Below are 20,989 nucleotides of genomic sequence, written 5' to 3'. Positions count from 1 at the left end.
AATGTCTCAACAACCAGCTACAACTTCTCTTGGAACAAGTGAAAAATAAGACTATGGGAAGAAACAAAAGATATACAAAAAAGAATCAAATGGAAATGATAGATCTAAAATATACAATAACAGAATTTGTTAAAGCCTCTTGATATGCACTCAATAGTAGAGACAATAAAGAAAATAATCAGTGAATTTGAGGGTAAATCAATAGAATTTCACCCAATCTAAAGAGCAGAGAGAAAACATATTTTTGTAAAAGCACAGGGGGTGGAATGGAGGCTCAGGGAACTGTAGGACTATTTTAAAAATCTAATATTCATGTCACTAGAGTACTAGAAGGAGAAAAGAATTAGAATGAGGTTGCAAAAGTACTTTAAGGAATAAAGGCTGAAATTTTCCCAATTTGGCAAAAGACACAAACCTACAGATTCAAGAAGATGAACAAGCCCTAGGAACAGGATAACAGGATGAACCCAAAGAAATCCATACCAAAACAAATCATCAACTTTCAAAAACTAAAGACAAAAAAAAAAAAAAAAAAAAAAAAAACATTAAAAGCAGCCAGAAAGTACTACGCATTACCTACAGGGAAACACAAATTCAAATGGCAACAAATTTCTTCTCTGATACCAGGAGAGATGGAAGGAAATGGTACAATGTTTTTCAAGTATTGAAGAAAAGCACTGTCAACCATACATTCTATATCCAGTGAAACTATCCTTGAGGAATAAAGAGGAAATAAATACACTCTCAGACAAAGAAAAAGTAAAAGAATTTTTTTACCAGCAGACCTACCCTTAAAGGTTGGCTAAAAGAAGTTATTCGAACATAAAGAAAATTATAAAAAACAAAATAGGCTGGGTGCAGTGGCTCACGACTGTAATCCCAGCATTTTGGGAGGCCAAGGCAGGCAGATCACGAGGTCAAGAGATCAAGACTACCCTGGGCAACATGGTGAAACCCTGTCTCTACTAAAAATAGAAAAATTAGCTGGGCATGGTGGCGCGCACCTGTAGTCCCAGCTACTTGGGAGGCTGAGGCAGGAGAATCACTTGAACCCAGGAGGCAGAGGTTGCAGTGAGCCAAGATTGTGCCACTGCACTCCAGCCTGGAGATGGAGTGAGACTCCACCTCAAAAAAAAAAAAAGAGAAAAAGAAAAACGAAAGACAAATTTTGGAGCATCAGGAAGCGAAAGGAACAGAAAAAGCAGAAATGTGTACACACAATAGATTATTCCTTTCCCCATGAGTTTTATAGATCAATTTGATGATTTAAACAAAAATTATGTTGCCATCTAATACTCAAGAAAAGATAAAGAAATCTTAATGGAAGTGATATTTTCACACTTCATTCAAAGTGGTAATTCTAATAAGTCATGTATGTATACTGTAGTCCTCCAAGAAACCACTCCAAAACTACACAAAGAGAAACACTAAAAAATACTATCAGTGAATCAAAATATAATGTAAAAAATGTTCAAGTAACACACAGAAAGCCAAGACAAAAGAAACATAGTACGTACTGGAAACAGAGGAAACAAACAGAAAATAAATCAGTGATCCTTCAGTATCCATGGGGAACTGGTTCCAGGACCTCTGCGTGATGCCAAACTCCATAGATGTTCAGGTCCGTTATTTAAAGGGGCACAGTATTTGCATATAACATAGTATTTGCATATAACACAGTATTTGCATATAACACAGTATTTGCATATAACACAGTATTTGCATATAACATAGTATTTGCATATGGCATAGTATTTGCATATAACCTAGCATTTGCATATAACCTAGTATTTGCATATAACAGTATTTGCATATAACAGTATTTGCATATAACATAGTATTTGCATATAACCTAAGCACATTCTTCTGTGCACTTTAAATCATCTCTAGATTACTTATAGTACCTAACACGATGCCTATGCATCTCATCACTCGCATGGACTCAACAGAACCGTCAGCGCACAGAACATTCAAGTTTGGCTTTTTGCAACTTTGTGGGATTTTTTTTTTGATCTGTAGTTGGATGAACCCATGGATGCAAAATCTATGGATATGAAAGACCAACTGTAATTGAAATGGCATATTTAAGCAATAACATATCAATAATTACCTTAAATGTATGTTTTCTAAACATATCAATCAAAATACAGAGACTGGCAGAAAGGATTGAAAAAATAAGCCAACTATATGCTGGAAAAGGTACGTTACACACACAAAAAAAATTTAAGCAAGAGTGACTATATTAATATCAGCTAAGTAGACATCAAAGTAAATTACTAGAGGGAAAGAAAATCATTAAATAATGATAAATAGGTCAATCCACCAGGAAGAAACAAAATTCTAAATATGTATGCACCAAACAACAGAGCAGTAAAATACATGAAGCAAAAAACTGCTAGAGCTGAAAGAAAAAACAATTTCATGTTTATAATTGGGAACATAAATAACTCACCCCCAGAAACTAATAGAAATGCTACATAGAAAATAATTGAAAATATGGAAGAACTAAACAACACTGAACCAAAGGGATTTAATTCACATATATAAAACACTTCACCCCAAAACAGGAGAATACAGTTTTTTTCAAGTTCCCATGAAAGATTTACCAAGATATATCACATTCTGGGTCATAAAACAAAATTCCACAAATGTAAAAAAACAAACTTATACAGAGTATGTTCTTCAACTATAACAGAATAAAGTTAGAAACAAAAAGACAATAGAAAAATCTTCAAATGCATGGAAATTAACCAACATACTTCTAAACAGTCTATGGGTCAATGAAGAGGTCTCAAAGTAAATTTTAAAATATATAGAACTGAATTTTAATGAAAATGCAACACATAAAAACATACAGGGTGCAACTGAAATACAACTGCAATAAAACTTTATAACACTAAATGTTAACACTGGAAAAGAAAAGAAATCTCAAATCAATAATCTAAGTTCCTACCTCAAAAACACTAGCCAAAAAAGAGTAAAATGCACCAAAAGAAAGCTCAAGGAAAGAAACAATAAAGATCATAGAAGAAATCTATAGTTAATATAGGACAATACCAATGAAAATCAAAGGAGAAAAGGTTGTTTCTTGGGTAAAATCAGTAAAACAGACAAACTTCTAAAAAGACTGACCAAAAATAAAAGGAGAGAGACACAAATCACCAATATCAGGAATGAAATAGGAAATTTTGCTACATATATTTCAGACATTAAAATGATAATAAAGGAATATTATCAACAACTTTACAGTCACAAATTTGGCAACTAAAAAGAAACCAATTCCTCAAAAAACACAAAGTATGAAAACATAGATAAAATCTATAATCTGAATAGCCCTTTAGCCATGAAAGAAGTTGAATTATTAATTTGAAAGTTTCCTTTTAAAAAAAGATTCCAGACTCCTAGTTTCACTAGAAAATTCCACTGGGCCTTTGTCTCCCACTCCCGCCAGAGCTTGGGATTCATCTCCACTGTTCTGCGTCCGCCGTCTCCGGAGCCCCTGTGACGTTGTCACAGCCTCTGTTGCCCTGTGATCTGCAGGTTCTGGGACACGCATAGCCAAGATGCCAGGACATCCTGAAAGCTGGGAAATGAAACTGTTTACATTCAGGAATGTGACCATAGAATTCTCTCTGGAGGAGTGGAAATACTGGAACCCTGCTTAGCAGGATTTGTATAAAGATATGGTTTAAAAGAAGGACAGAAACCTGATCTCTGGGTCTTGCTGTCTCTAAGCTAAACCTGGTGACCTTTTTGAAGGAAAGAGCAGAGCCCTGGAATGTGGAGTGAGGAGACAGCAGCCACACAGCCAGGTGTGGTTGTATGTATCTGCTGAGCACCTTCGTGATTTGACTCTCCTGCCTCAGCCCAGTCCACCGATGAGATTGTGACATATCGTTTGACTCTGCACCTTGGAAATGTGACTCTCTTTTCCAGCCTTGGTGCTGCCCACAGGTGGCATTGTGATACGTGACTGGGCCTCACCCAAACGATGTGTGATTGTGGCATACGCCTCTGTCCAGAACCTGAGGGACCTGACTTTTCTGCCTGGCCGCAGCCCAAAGGTCACGTGACACTTCCTCAGCCTGCACCCTACCACAAAAGGATTGTGACGCATCACTGCACTCAGCACCTAGATGACGTAACTCTCACCCTTTGCCTGGACCTTGCGTATTCAAGGTTGGATTGTGACATACACTTTAGCCCAGCTCAGTTGTGATGATGACACTCATGCCATAAACCAGCCAATAAGAGAGATGCTGGCACTTGTAGCTAGACTTGGAGAAAAGAATAAATTCCTGGGTCTTCTGTAGGTGATGTAACTCTCCTTGCTGGGTCCTGCCTGTGGGAAGCATTAGGACCTATCTGTGTATCCATCGCCCAGCTGTTGTGACCCTCCTTTTCTGACTGAAACCTGCCACAAAGGGTGATTGTGATATTCCACTGGACCCAGAACCTAGTCTCTGGTGTGGCTTTATTAGCAGTGTGAGAACAGACTAATACAGGAAATTGGTACCAGAAGAGTGGGGCATTGCTGAAAAGACAGCCGAAAATGTGGAAGCGACTTTGGAACCGGGTAACAGGCAGACGTCGGAACAGTTTGGAGGGCTCAGAATACAGAAGAAGGTGGGAAAGTGTGGGACTTCCTAGAGACTTAAAATGCTGATAGCGATGTGGACAATAAAGTCCAGGCTGAGGTGCTCTCAGACGGACATGAGGAACTTGCTGGGAACTGGAGCAAAGGGAACTCTTCTTATGTTTTAGCAGAGACTGGTGGCATTTTGCCCCTTCCCTAGAGATTTGCGGAACTTTGAACTTCAGAGAGATGACTTAGGGTATCTGGAGGAAGAAATTTCTAAGCAGGGCAGGTCTCTGCTGATCCATGGATGGGGGTCTCTGTTCCACAGGATGGGGTTCGTAAAGTTGTTAAGGATAAAGCCTACTTGAAGACAGATCAAGTGAAATGCAGAAGATGACAAGAAAGTAAAACTGAGTATTATGCTTGGAAATGCTTGGTGATACAGGATAAAAATAAATACAACACAGCCAAATGCAGGATGACGGTTTGTGTAGCACACAGAGATATGCTTGTCAGGTTGCTTACGCCCATACAGAAGGGGATAGGATAGTACGCACAGCATATGCATGGGAACTATGAAAATACGGTTGGAATGTTGGCCTGACCAATTATGCTGCAGTATATGGCACTGGCCTGCTGCTGGTCTGCAGGCTTCTCAATGGGTTTGGCATGGAAAAGATCTATGAAGGCCAAGTAGAGGTGACTGGCGATGAATACAATGTGGAAAGCATTGTTGGTCAGCCAAGTGTCTTTACCTGCTATTTGGATGCGGGCCTTGCCAGAACTACCAGTGGCCATAAAGTTCTTGGTGCCTGAAGAGAGCTGTAGATAGAGGCTTGTCTATCCCTCACAGTACCAAACGATTCCCGGTTATGGTTCTGAAAGCAAGGAATTTAGTGTAGAAGTACACCGGAAGCACATCATGGGCCAGAATGTCGCAGATTACATGTGCTGCTTCATGGAGGAAGATGAAGATGCTTACAAGAAACAGTTCTTTCAATACAGGAAGAACAGTGTAACTACAGACATGATGGAGAAGATGTATAAGAAAGCTCATGTTGCTATAAGAGAGAATCCCGTCTAGGAGAAGAAGCCCCAGAAAAAAGTTAAGAGGAAGCAGAACTGTCCCAAAATGTCCCTTGCTCAAAAGAAAGACTGAGCAGTTCAAAAGAACGCAAGTTTCCTCAGAGCTCAGAAGTTGGCTTCTGAGAGCTAAACCAAACAATTTTCCATGAGGATTTTTCAGATGAATACAATACACCATTGACAGCAAAAAAAAAAAAAAAAAAAAACCCTGAAATTTATAAGTAGCAAAGCATTCAAGAGGTGACTTGGGTTGTTAATGGTATTCAGTTTTAAAAAGAAAACAGAGCATAAAAGTTTAGAAAATTTGCAGCCTGACAATGCAATAGAATAGAAAATCTCATTTTTTGAGGAGAAATTTAAGCCAGCTGCAGAAATTTGCATAAGCAATGAGGAGCCGAATGTTAATTCCCAAGACAATGGGGAAAATGTCTCCAGGGCATGTCAGAAATCTTCTTGGCAGCACGTCCCATCACAGGCCCTGAGGCCTAAAAGGAAAATATAGTTCCTGGGTGGGGCCCAGCGCCTCCCTGCTCTGTGCAGCCTAGGGACTTGGTGCCCTGCATTCCAGCCACTCCAGTCATGACTAAAAGGAGCCAAGGTAAAGCTTGGGCTGTTGCTTCAGAGGGTGGAAGCCCCAAGCCTTGGCAGCTTCCACGTGCTGTTGAGCCTGCGGGTGCACGGAAGTCAAGAATTGAGGTTTGGAACCCTCCACCTAGATTTGAGAGAATGTATGGGAACACCTGGATGTCCAGGAGGCGTTTCCTGCGGGGGCGGGGCCCTGATGAAGAGCCTCTGCTAGGGCAGCGCAGCAGAAAAATGTGGGGTCAGAGCCCCCACACAGAGGAGTCCCTACTGGGGAATCGCCTAGTGGAGCTGTGAGAAGCTCCCAGATCCCAGAATGGTGGATCCACTGACAGCTTGCATTGCGCACCTGGAAAAGCCGCAGACACTCAACACTCAACCAGCCCATGAAGGCAGCAGGGAGGGAGGCTGTACCCTGCAGAGCCACAGGGACGGAGCTCCCCAAGACCATGGCAACCCACCTCTTGCATCAGCGTGACCCAGATGTGGGACACGGTGTCAAAGGAGGTCATTTTGGAGCTTTAAGATTTGACTGCCCTGCTGGGTTCTGGACTTGCATGGGGCCTGTAGCCCCTTTGTTTTGGCCAACTTCTCCCATTTGGAATGGCTGTATTTACCCAATGCTTGTATCCCCATTATATCTAGGAAGTAACTAACTTGCTTTTGATTTTACCGGCTCATAGGCGGAAGGGACTTGCCTTGTCTCAGATGAGACATTGGACTGTGTACTTTTGAGTTAATGCTGAAATGATTTAAGACTTTGGGGGACTGTGGGGAAGGCATAATTGGTTTTGCTATGTACAGACATTAGATCTGGGAGGGGCCGGGGTGAAATGATATGGTTTGGCTGTGTCCCCACCCAAATCTCATCTTGAATTGTAACTCCCACAATTCCCACAAGTCACTGGAGGAACATGGTGGGACGTGATTAAATTATGGGGATGGGAGTTTCCCGCACTGTTCTCGTGATAGTCAATGAATTTCAGAATATCTGATGGTTGTAAAAACAGGAGTTTTCCTGCACAAGCTCTCTTTGCCTGCCGCTATCCATGTAAAATGTGACTTGCTTCTCCTTGTCTTTTGCCATGATTGTGAGGCGTCCCCAGACACATGGAACTGTAAGTCCATTAAATCTCTTTTTCTTCCCTGTCTTGGGTATGTCTTTATCAGCAGCGTGAGAACAGACTAATAAAGCCAGCAACTGAATAAAAGGTTGAATTATGGATCATATGGTAGGTAAAATAAATAAATGTGTGCAAAAAATACTTGGGCTTTATTTGGGCCACATTCTTTAAATTGTGTGACTTCCAATGTTTTCACCTGAAGGGATATTTATGAACAGAAGGGTTGTTATTATTATTTGTATTTTTTTTACCTTGCTAAAAAATACATATTCATCTCTTAATAAAATTATCCCAGCAAACCTTAACAAAAAAATTCTCCTGAATATGTAAAGAACTCGCATCAATTCTATATAATCTTTTCCAGAAAATAAAACAGGAAGGAACACTTGCCAACTTATTTTATGAAGCCAAAATCAGATAAAGCTAGCACAAAGAAAACTACAGATCAATGTATCTCATGAACTTAGACACAAAAATCCCCAATAAAATGTTAGCAAACTGAATCCATGAATATGTGAAAATAATCATATACCATGACCAAGGGGGATTGATTTCCGGTGTGCATGGTTGGCTCAATATTTGAAAATTAATCAATGTAATCTACCATATCAAAAGGCTAAAGAAGAAAAATCATATTATTTTCTTCTGAAGTCTCCAGAAGTAACACAGCCCTCTCTACTAGATTGAGTTTAGATTTCTGGTCTCCAAAACTGTAAGAGAATAAAGTTGGGTTAAGCCACTCAATTCCTGTTAATTTATGCAGCAAGAGAAGATGAACACACACGATAATAGGGACTTGCTGATGTGATTAAGTTGAGGAAATTATCCTAACCAATAGAGGTGGGCACGATCCAATCACAAGGGCTCTTGTGATTATGTTAGAAATTTATGATTAGGTTAGAAATCTTATGATTAGGTTAGACATGTTAGAACCATTTTACAAATAAGGATTTCCCTTTCTTTCTTGTAAAGCTTCATCCAGCCCCATCATTCACTGACGTACAGAATTCCTTTTCCAGTCCTGGGTTTCTCACTCAGTTCCTTTGACAGGGAGCTTATTCTACAGCGAAGGCAGTGCGTCACGCCAGAATCGCTGGTGGCACCATGTGCTCCATTACCCAGAAGCAGCTGACTTGACAGAACAGTGGCCTGCTAAAGCTTCAGAGGTACTATTTGCTGCAATCCCAAAGTCTGCAACGTTGGCGTGCCACCCTACGGCATGCAGTATGTGCTTAAACAAATTACCAATGAATGTCACGATCTCCGTCACAGACCACTGGGAACCATAGTGTGGGAAACAAAGGGGAGAGACAGGAGCACTCCCTCCGTTATTACTACACTCAGTGACCCACTTCAGGAATCTTTGCCCCCTGTCTTAATAATCTTGAGCTCAGTGGATTTGCAGGTCCTAATACCCAAGGAAACATAACTAACCAAGGTACCATTACCTTTATTACCTGAGGCAGGATAGGCAGTCAAGGCAGCGACCATGTTCTCAGGATGAGGCAACCATGGTGACCGTGCCGTCAACACAATAAGCCTCAGCATTTACATTGTCATTGAGCTACTGAAGCAAAGCTATCTCCAGTAGGGACTTTCCCCTCTAGAGATCATGTGCACTTTGACCTTACCCGTCCTCATTAGAATAGCAAAAAACACACCCCTGGGTGGAGATTTAAGATGCTAATGAGACGTACGATATACGAACACGCATGTACAGCGACTGCGCATGTGCATCCAGAGGACCACCCAGAACGTTCTTACCAGCAACACCTCTCCCACCTCCTTACAAAAAATCAGGTAAGACTCCCACCGTGGGAGCCTCCCTAGCACCGGTCTTTGCTGTCTCATCCTTATGAGCAGCCCATCCTGAATTTCTCTCTCTCCCAGGGTGTCCTGCCTATTCTGCACCTAACTTTCAAAGTCTTCTTTTTCTTTTGCAATACTCCATGCTGCACTTCTTTTGCTATGTGTCTCTTGTTTAAATTCTCTTAAACCAAGAAGACAAGAACCAAGGTATCACATCAGGTGTCAGCATTTCATTGGAAGCTGAGAGTCCTCCCTGGCCATGTGAAGCTCCACATGCCTTGTGACCATCAAGCAGACAAGGAGAGTCCCCCTACTGTCCAAGATGACTGATCTCAATTCTCAGAGGGAACTGGGTTGCTGCTTCCTCACACTGGCAAGAACTGTCCAGGAGCTGGGCATTCACAGGTGTGCCTCCTTGCATTCCAGTTGCATTCCAGTAGTCCCAGTTCATATACACCTTGGCACTCCAGTACAGACACAACACCAAGGTCTCGGGTCCTATGAGAATGATGGTGTGGGTCACCCCAACAGCAGATAAAAACCACATATCTGAAGTTGTGGCAGAGGTCAGGGGAATGTGGCATTAGAGAAGTGAGTTAACTAACAATTCGGACTTCAGAATCAGCTCTGGAAGCTGGGGCTACAGCAGGTCTGTTTTACGGTATTTTGTTGCTTCTCTTCCCCCACTTATTCTCCATTGTCATATATGAAGAGCATTGGGATAGCTAACATTTTAAGTTTCAGATGTTACTGAACCAACATCACCCCATATCACAGAGTAGCTAATGGGATATTGTGCAGCTCTTGTTTTGGGAACAAGTGATTTTCTCTTGGACTGGACAAAAGATGTTTTTAAAATCCTAACAGACACAAGTGGAGGATTGTCTGGGGCTATCCCTCATGGCCCTTTAGTCCTACCCCTGGCCTTCTCCCCAGCCTTCTCCTCAGCCCTGCTGCTGGCAGCAATCCCATCTTCTGGAATCCAGGTAAGTCTGGCCAATGGGAGACATTGGCAGGACTCGATGGGTGGGAGGAACAAGGTCACTGAATCTCCTGGCTCCTCTGGCCAGGCCACAGGTGATGAGGGCAGCCCCTCCTACAATCCACGGCTGGACAGCCCTTGCTGGACTACAGCTCCCATCTCCCCTTCACCCCTTAGACCCACGAGGTCACCTCCTATCTTCTTCAGAGTTCAGCACACCCATTCTTTCCGCAAACCTGACCTTTGAGCACATAATCTCTTTCCTTCCTGAGAAAGACCCTACCTAGCAAGAAGGGTGAAAAATAGTCATCACCCAATGCTCAAAGATGTTCTTTACATGGCTGTTTCAGGAGGAAAAACATAGACAGTAGCCTAAATGTCAACAAAAGGGGAAAAGGTGATGATAGCCTATTCACATACAATGTAACATTGCACAGGTTTCTTAATGATGATATGGAAATACATGCACATGTAAGTCCCCGGACGTAAGCCCTTGAGGGGTAGCAGGTCACAACTGTTCAACCCAATAGGGCCCTGCTCACCTGGAGTATCCAGGGCAGCCGTGTGAGGCTGGGGACACAAGGCTTCAGTGGGTTGTGCCCAAGGAGCCAGGGGTTTCTGAGGACTGGGGTTGCCCACCCAGAGCCACTGTGACCAGAGGGGTCCTGGGGGTGGCGGGGTGCCACTCAACTCATCTGACCTCTGAAATGTGCTCATAAAATGAAAGAATTTGATTAAATAACCTCTAGTGTTCCCTCTGATGGCAATTCCACGATCACGCGGTTTCCAGGCTGCAGTCCTGAACCACAGTGTGGAAAGCATGAGAAACCCCACGGATTCCTTCCAGGCACAGAATATCCGCAAATTTTGAAGTCATGAAAAAAAATGTTTTGTTTTGTTTTTCTATTTTTAACAAAGATGGACTTCTGGGGAAAATTTAAATACATAAAATGCTTTCTTTTTATGAAGCTTAGATGATTTCCTAACTTTAGGAACATTAAGATGTATCAATGATTTGATTTACTCAACAAATTATTATGCTTGGAACATTACATTTAAGTGGAACTTATTTATACCATAATTATAGATTGACTAAATTTATTTGTGAGTGCTTTTCCTTTTTCTAAATTAAAGTATAAATTGGTAGATTTGAAGAAATCCAGTTCTTGGGTTGTTTCAGTTAATTTAAAAAGAAAGAAAAGACATAGTCAAACCTATGGTAAATCTTGCACTCCTACACGTTTCCGAGCACGCACTGAGTCCCAGGTTCCCCGCGCACGCAGGGGCCTCTCCTGGCGGTGACTGTCCATCTCTGGCGAGTCCCACCTCATGCAAACAGCTAGTGTGAAGTGCCACCAGGGAAACAGGGACTTTGGAGATTTAGGAAAGGCTTTGGGGACTCTTCCTCTGCAGCGTGGGGGCGGGGAGGCCACAGGGAGATGCACCACAAGCTGAAACACTCGGTGCAGTGGACCTGGCCTTTGGGGAGGCGGACAGGGGCAGAGCGACAGAGTCAGAGTGTTCTAGGCACAGTGCGCTCCTCCAAGTCACGCTGACGCACACACGCGTCCCTCGCTGGCACCTGAGCACGTGGGCGCTGGCTGGGCGGCCTGCAGAGCTCACATCCTCCACCCCGACCTCTATCCCCTCGGGAGCACCCACAGGGCACCCCGGTCAGGGAGGCCATGAGGCGCAGTCACCCCGAAAGGAAGGAGCCGAAGGGGAAGGAGAGGAGCCCTCTGCGCCCCTGAGAGAAGCCCTGAGAGCTGCGGGGTCCCAGCGCTCTTGTGCCCCCTCTCCCCTGGGCTGCTGTGAACCTGGAGACGGCTGCAGTAACTCCACCTTTGTGTCGCCAGCGCCAGCGCCGTGAACATTCAAAGCAGGCTTTCGCGTAATTCCCAACCGTCTGTCCTCACCCTGTTTCTCAAACAGCTGTTACATTGTGCTCTGAAACCCCAAGCCCGCCACCACGGTGCCTCCGGGGGCCCACAGCTGCCCTCCTCTCCTGGCACTGCCAGCCACCCCTCCTGCTCCAGGACGCCTGTGCAGGCGGCCCCAGCTCAGAAAGTGTGGCTTGAGAGATGGAAGTGAAGACTGAAGCAACTTCCAACTCCCACCCACTCTCTAGGAGGCACTTTCTTTTTGCTTTGTTTTGTTTTTTTGCTTTTTTGAGACGGAGTCTTGCTCTCTTGCCCCGGAGGTACTTTCTATTACTGAGAAGAGAACACTGGAAAGTCCTGGGTTTCCCGCAGGAGCTTGGAACTCCCCTCCCCCCTGCTTCCCACCCTCCATCCCCCAGGAGCGGGTCCCTGCGGCCTAGCGGGAGTGGAGAGCGAGGCTTAGGTCCTTAGCGACGGCTCCAAGGCCTGGGAACCCCAGGTCCTGGCTTGTAAACTCTGGACAAACTGCACTCGCATTACCCTGGCTCACTCTCTTGTGCTCAGGAATTAATTTTTAATATCTGCATAGCATTTCTTACCTGTAAGAATATGTCTTCTTGTTCGAAAAGAATTTTTACATGAATATTTCATGTGATAGTATTGTATAGTATTGTAAGTCACTTTTCTTTTTTTTCTCATTAGAATAACCTGTAGCATAGAAACTCTTCCATATGTAAGACGTTGGTCTTAGCTTTTGATGAGGGGATTTTAAAAAATAATGCCGTGTGCTGGCTGTTTGTCAAGAAAACATTACATTTAACGTGATGCCTGCAGATAAGTTTAAACTCTCTCCTTTCCCTTTATTCAGCTTCCCTGTGAATCCAAGTCATAGCTCCGGTTCTCATTTCCTTTCGCCCCCGAACCTTTGTGGAGACACAATACTGCTGCAGTAGCAACAAGGGATGCCAGCGCACAGTGCTCTGTTCAGCTCCCTCACCCGCTCCAAAATCCACCCGACCCAGCGCCAGGACAACCGGCACAGGGCCCACTGCTGCAGATTCAGGTGGATCAGGGAGAAGTGAGCAGTGCTGTTGGCTGGGAGCGCTGGGGGACAGAGAGAACCCCCACCATGCTGGGGCCTAAGAGAACCAGAAGAGATGCTCAGATGAGTTTTGGAGGATGGAGGAACTGCACACTGCAGTATGGGGTGTATCCTCGGCCCAGAAACAGGGCAATTTCAGGGAATTATACTAGGGAGGTGCGGGGGTGGCTGAGAATGGCAGCCCCAGAGAAGAAGGTGGAGCTTAGTCCTGGCTGGGCCAGCGCCGTGAGTGGACTGGAGACGCGGGCTGACACATGGAGCAGCCGCTCAGCCCTCACTGATCATCAGGCTTGGGTAACTGTACAAAGTTCCTTCTACTGCCAGCAGCCTGTCCTCCCCAACTCCTGGGATACTCCAGCACAAACTGGGAAACACCAAGTCGCAAACTAACAAGGACAAGGCCAAGAACCCTCGGCAACAACTCCTCATCTTCCCACCTCCCCCCTCCTGGAGCCTGCCTGGGTAGGACTCTGACATCTCCATGAGCCAGGCCTGTGGCCACCACAGCACAGTTTGGTAACATACAGTGGTTTCGTTTTAGAAACTGGCAACACGGGGCTGGGCGCGGTGGCTCACGCCTGTAATCCCAGCTCTTTGGGAGGCTAAGGTGGGCAGATCACCTGGGGTCAGGAGTTCGAGACCAGACTGGCCAACATGGCAAAACCCCGTCTCTACCAAAAATACAAAAACTAGCTTGGCGTGGAGGTGGGCGCCTGTAATCCCAACTACTCAGGAGGCTAAGGCAGGAGAATTGCTTGAACCCGGGAGGCAGAGGTTGCAGTGAACCGAGATCACATCACTGCACTCCAGCCTGGGCAACAGAGTGAGACTCAGTCTCAAAAATAAAAAAAAATTTTTAAATTTAAAAAATTTTTAAAAAGTTAAAAAAATATATATATATATAGAGAGAGAGAGAGAGAGAGCCAGGCATGGTGGTGCATGCCTGTAATCCCAGCTGCTTGAAAGGCTGAGGCATGAGACTCGACTGAACCCTGAGACGCAAAAGTTGCAATGACACAAGATTGCACCAATGCACTCCAGCCTAGGTGACAGCAAGACTCCATCTCAAAAAATAAAAATAAAAAATTGGCAACATGGATCCTGAGGACAATGGCAGTGGTATAACTGCTTCTATCCCAAAATTTCCTCCCAAAAGACAGAAAAAACAAGAAAGGAAAGTAAAATCTACACAAAGCCATACCTGCCACATAATGTGAAGGTAAAGAACCCCAAAAGTGTAAAATATCTGAACTGAAAAGTGAAAATACCACCAAACCCCCAGCCTGCTCTCTCTCTCACTGCTGTCCCAGCCACAAAGCTTTCCAGCAAATGGACAGAAAGCCCAAAGGGAAGACGGAGGGGTGCTGAGGTAATCAGAAGGTCCACCAGAAGGGGCCGGAGGAACTGGGCCCAGGGAGGTGCTGTGAGAGAAGCAGGAGCACTGAGAGGGCCCATCTGGGGGCATGCAGCCTTGGGGAGGAAAGAGCCAAGAGGAAGGGAAAGCTCCTTTGGGCAACCAAGTGGTTAAGTGGAAAAGCAAAGTAGGTAAAAGCGGGGTTCTGCAAAGGTGGAGTCGGAGGACTGTGCTCTGCCCACAGAAGAGCACCGGGAATCCTACGAAACACAAGCAAGCCCAACGGCATTAAATGAACAAGAGAAAAATGAAGTCACACCTACAGAGCCAGTGTAAACGCTATCAGGAGCAAAGATTTCACACATATCAGCCAAGGAAAATCTCTGAAAATCACCGTGAAGCATGTAAAAGAGAACCACAAGCCCACGCTTCAAAATGAATTCACCACGCTCAAGCCTCAAGGAAGCATTAAAAATACAAACCCACCTTAAATCAGAGATTTGAAAACAGAAAACAGAAATGGGTGAATAACAGGGAGAAATAAAAAGTGGACTGAACTCAAGGATGACGTAACCAAGTTTCCTCAGAAATAAGGGGCTGTTTAACGGGTACAAAAAGTAGGGTTAGTTAGAAGTAGTAAGTTCTAGTGTTTGATAGCACTATAGGGCGACCATAATTAACAATAACTTATTGTATATTTTTAAATAACTGGAAGAAAGGACTTGTAATGCTCCCAAAACAAGTAACAACAAATGTTTCCGGTTATGGATATCCTAATTACCCTGATTTCATCATTACACATTGTATTATTGTATCAAAACATCCCAAGTCCCCCATAAATATGCAACAACTATTATGTACTCAGAGAAATCACTTTACAAAAGAAACGAGAAATAAATTAAAAGATGCCCAAAAGACAATAGACAAAAATGAAAATATCACAAGGGTCACTAAATAAAGATATCGAAGCAAGTGAGAGAATAAAAATGAATAAGCAAACAGATAAATTAAAAGGGCAGAGATAGTAGTGGAAATGGAACCCAGGCAATGAAGGAATAACATTTGTTTATTGGATTCCCTAAGGGAAAAAAAAACAGAATAGTAGAGTGAAGCTAATATTTACAACTAAAATCTCTGTTACATGTTCTAGTAAAACTATAAGATTTGAAGGAAGAAGATAAAAATCATCAAGGCCACAGGCAAAACAATCAGACTGACATCAGGTCTTCCAAAATCAACATATAAACAAAATGACAACGGAGCAGGATTTTAAAAAATCAGTCAGTCAAAAAAAAAAAAAAGTAACAAAGGATTCCAATCCAGCCAACTGACAAAGAACAGTTTATTTGGCTCATGGTTCTGCAGCCTCTGAAAGTAGAGGCCGACTCCAGCATCCACTCAGCTTCTGGTGAGGGCCTCAGGCTGCTCCCACTTGTTGGGGAAGGCAAAGGGGACCCAGGGCGTGCTGAGATCACGCGGCAAAAGAGGAAGCAAGAGAGTGGAAGGCGCCAGGTCTTTTAACAACCAGCTCTTACAGGGACTAACAGAGTGAGAACTCATTACCACAAAGATGGCACCATGCCATTCCGAAGGGGTCCCCCACCACGACCCAGGCACCTCCCACCAGGCCCCACCTCCAACCCTGGGATCAAATTTCCACACAAGGTTTGAAGGGGACAAATATCAAAGCCATAGCAACCAGTAACTTCCGTAAAGCAGAAATATTCTGAAATACAAAAACCTCTTTGCTGCCAATGCAACCAAGCCAGAAAATCACTAAGAAAAACAAAAAACAGAAAGGTCCTTCTACCAGGAAAGTTAAAACTGTTCTATTGAAACAATTCTTGTAAGAAATAGAAACAGAAATTACAATTTTTAAAAAATGATGAAAACACTACATATCAAAATTTAAGGGATACATTTAAAGCAGTAATCAGAGGAAAATCATTGCATTAAACACATTTAATAACAACACTGAAGAAAAGATTAAATTTCCAATTCTAAAAACTAGAAAAAAATAAAGTCCACCAAATAAAGCAGGGAAATAATGAAGTTAAAGCAGAAATTAATGACATAGAGAATATAAAAACAGTATATTAATTAACAAACCAACTCCTGGTTGTTGTTTTGAAAAAAATTAACAAGATGGACAAACCACAATCTAACTTGATTAAGGGGAAAAGGGAGAGAAAGCACAAATATTCAAAGTAAGAAAGAACAACACGGAAATAACCATTGAAAGAGAAGTAAAATTTAAATCATACATGACTAATTTGGAAGCTTCTGTGAAAATAAATGTTAAACCCTAGGTGAAGTGGACAGTTCCCTAGAGAAATACAGATTGCCAATACTGACCCCATCTGATTTAGAAAGCTTAAACAGACCTATTTCCAAAGAAATAAAAAGTTATTGAAGAAATAACTAGCCCACTCCCAAAAAAGAACCAGGGCAAGATAGTCTCACAGGGGAATTGTACCAACGCCTCAAAAATCAGATAGTCACAATGATCTATACATTATTTCAGATTACTGAAAAGAAGGTAAATTTTCCTAACTCCTTTTATGAAGCAAGTGTGACAATGATACCTAAACCAGGTAAAGACTAGTTTTTAAAAAAAAAAAAGAGTACTACAGAAAAGTATTACTCATGAATATAATGAATTACTATTAAATATCAATGCCAAATAGAAAATGAAATATTAGCAAAAAGACCACATTAAGAAAATAATAAACCATTGAAAAGAAAATTCATTCCAGAATTCAAGGTTGGTTCAATATTAGGAAATTCATTAGTACTGTACACTCTATTAATAGATCTAAGAGAAAAATAATATGATGATCTCCATAAATACTGGGGGAAAAAAATCTTTGTCAAATTTCAACACCCATTCATGCTTAAAACACTCAAGAAAGTAGGAATTGGTGGATACTTTGTTAATGTGATAAAAAGTTTTATGTTAGGTATATACGCCTAATCCTAAAGCCAGTATCATACTGAATAGGGAAATGCTAAAGGCGTTTCCACTATCATCAGTGTGTCAGAGTCTCCAAGACCATCCTGACAGTTGGAGATGTTCTAGAGGAATTCTGCGCATCAGCATGCAGTTGCACACCTGACACTACCATTCATTACGGCCGTGAAGTAAGGACACACAGCCAGATCATAAGGGGCAAAGACAAAGGTAGAGTCCGCATGAGTACGGATCCATGTGAGGCTTCCTTCTTGCTCTTCCTCCCACGGGAGGCTCACAGAGTGCATGATCTTTCCCCAGCAATGAAAACGTAGCAACATGTGTGTGATGTTCCTGTCCAGAGAAGCCCATTAGAGACTCGGGTTTTTACTGGGGTCTGATCACATACACACCCTCTGCCTAACATACACTGAAACTCCAGACTCCCAGAAAGAAAACGGGTGTTTCTGATCACATACACACCCTCTGCCTAACATATACCGAAATTCCAGACTCCCAGAAAGAAAACGGGTGCTTAGCATAAATCAAATTGTTTGTATAAGCAGTACAGTAAACTGTCCTTATCAGTTAGATAATGGTGGGAATGCTTCTGAAATTTGAGTTCCCAGATGCCAGCCAAGGACTAACCTGGCAAGCAGACCTTTCTAAGGATGGCAGTCATAGGCCTGCTGTGTTTACCCTTTATTTCTGCTACTATTTAATATTAAACAGGGCTATCAACTAAGGATAAATTAACCTACGAAAACCAATGGCCTCTGTATACACACAAAAATAAACAGCAGATAACTTACCAGCAAAGAAAACCACATGCATAATATCAGCAAAGATTACATCTTTTATAATACATTTAACAAAAAATGTGCGAAATTTATACAACGCAATTTTAAAACATTCCTGAAAGACACCGAAGTAGACTTTATCAAATACAAAGACACATCCTGTTCTCAGATTAAATTAATTAACAATATATAGACGACAGCTATTCCCACATTTATGTATGAATTCAATGCCATCTTGATCAAAAATGTCAGGAAGCTATTTCATAACTGAGTTAGATAAGTTGATACTAATGTTCATAAGAAAAAAGAAATAGTAAGAATATCCCAAAAAGCACTGAAAAAGAAAAACTAAAAAGGGGACACAACTAGCCCTACCAAACACTAAAACACATTACAAAGCCTCAAACAATTTGATGCTGGTCTGTTAACAGACAAATAGACATGCAATATAATAGAAGTTCAGAAATAGGACCAAGGACATGTGAAAAGTTAATACAGGATAAAATTGACATCTCAAATCACTGGAGTACAAGTGTCCTGTTTAATAAATGGTGCTGGGACAAGCAGGTAGTCATTTGGAAACATAAAATAAAATTAGATTCCACATTTCACACTATATGCAAGAAAAATGCAAATGTATTAGAGATTTAAATGTAAAATAAGATAGCATATAAGTAATGGGTGATTTTCTATTTAGCCTTTCTATATAAAACTGAAAATCCAGAGACATAACTAGTAAATTTGTCTACATAAAAGTGTTTTAAAATTACACGACCAAAATAAACAAACATATACTATAAAAAGTCACAAAACAACTAACTAGGAGTAAAAAATTGCAGTCCATACCACAAAGAGCTAATATCCCTAATAAATGAAGAACGCTTGAACACTGTGAAACAAAGATGCAATCGAAAAACAGGAAATTGACATGAATGCACGATTAACCAAAAAGGATTCAAAATTGACCTTCAAACCTGAAAAAATGTTCAAATTCACTTATCATTAAGGAAATGCAACTGAAAACAGCACTGAGATACTATTTTCATAAAACTGACAAAATGAAAATGTATGATGTCACATTCTGTTAGGCAGACTAGGAAAATGGCCATGCTCACGTAACGCCAGTGGGAGTGTAAACCAGCACAACTCCTGCAGAGGGAAATCTGGCAATAAAGAATAAAACATGCACTTCCCTTTGACTCTGTGATCTGACTTCTAGAAATATACCCTGAAGGTACACCTCCAATAATACAAAAACATTCACTGTTGTGTTGTTTGTAATTACAAAAGACTGGAGACAACCTAAATGCCTCTATGTAGAAGGAACGTTGAATAAACTACGGCACAGTCACAAAATGGGGTACTATATAGTTATAAAAAAGAATCGGGGAGGCCAGGCGCGGTGGCTCATGCCTGTAATCCCAGCACTTTGGGAGGCCGAGGCGGGCGGATCATGAGGTAAGGAGATCAAGACCATCCTGGCAAACACAGTGAAACCCCGTCTCTACTAAAAATACCAAAAAATTAGCTGGGCGTGGTGGCGGGCGCCTGTAGTCCCAGCTACTTGGGAGGCTGAGGCAGGAGAATGGTGTGAACCCGGGAGGCGGAGGTTCAGTGAGCCAAGATGGCACCACTGCACTCCAGCCTGGGCAACAAAGTGAGATTCCGTCTCAAAGAAAAAAAAAAAAGAGGAGATAGCATTGAAACTATGGGCAAGTAAAAAGCCAAAAATGATACATAAATATAATATATAATATATCATATTGTCATAAAGAAGAAAAATTGATTCTACTCAGGAGTTAAAAGGAAGAGATTGTCATTTTGGATGACAAACAAAATCCAACAGTATGCTTTTGTTTGTTTGTTTAGAGATGGGGTCTTACTACGTTGACCAAGCTGGTCTCAAACTCCTGACCTCAAGCGATCCTCCCATGTCAGCCTCCCGAGTGCTGGGATTACAGTGTGAGCCACTGCACCCACCCCCATATGCTATTTTTAAGACACACCTAAAATACAAAAACACAGACAATTTGAAAGTAAAAGATTGGGAACAGAGATGCTATGCATATATTAATAATGGAATTGATACGTAGCTCTAGATTAACATCAGTAAAAATACAATTTAACAGATTAAAAGCATTATTACAGATTTTTTAAAAGGTAACTTATCCAGTGATAAAATTTCCAATTCTCAGAAAAATAGAACAATTCTGCATTTGTACATAACTAATAACCTTTCTTCAAAATATATCAAACAAAAATTGACTGAATTAATAAATTCTGCATCACAGTGAAAAAAATGTTAACCATCATTCTCAAATTATTATGATCCAAAAATGTCTTGCTTGGTCTCATTCATGATAAACTATTTCTCCATGTGTTTTGCAATTTTAGATTGTGAGCTCATATATGTTGGTTCTGTCTATAGGAATACTGAATAGAGATTTCCCTTATGCTGCTAAATCCTTGTTATAAGAAGAGACTGCTACAACCTGAAAGAAAGTGGGGCCAACACTGCCATGAAAAATACTGTATTTAATGTGCCCATCAGGTCAGATGAAGACATTTTCTAAAGATGAGCTGGTACCATTCTATGAGATGGCCCCATAGAATGAATTAGAGAAGAGTCCCTCCTCTTCTGATACCAAACCTAGCAGAGACACAACACCAAAAAAAAAAAAAAAAAAAGAAGAAGAAGAAGAAAATTTTAGGCCAATATCCCTGATGAACATAGATGTAAA

At 41.9% G+C, this 20,989-nt stretch overlaps 1 protein-coding gene and 1 pseudogene across 1 annotated transcript in view; one reads left to right on the top strand and one right to left on the bottom strand.

Moving 5' to 3' along the window:
* The window catches only part of OCA2 (OCA2 melanosomal transmembrane protein), a 333,377-nt gene that overhangs the window by 136,569 nt on the left and 175,819 nt on the right, over positions 1–20,989 (bottom strand). The gene's annotated exons all lie outside the window — the stretch shown is intronic.
* On the top strand, positions 4,983–5,795 carry LOC126958074 (60S ribosomal protein L5-like; annotated as a pseudogene).

Source organism: Macaca thibetana, chromosome 7 (genome assembly GCF_024542745.1).
Source record: "Macaca thibetana thibetana isolate TM-01 chromosome 7, ASM2454274v1, whole genome shotgun sequence".
NCBI lineage: Eukaryota > Metazoa > Chordata > Mammalia > Primates > Cercopithecidae > Macaca > Macaca thibetana.
This window is presented reverse-complemented; position numbering and strand designations above follow the sequence as displayed.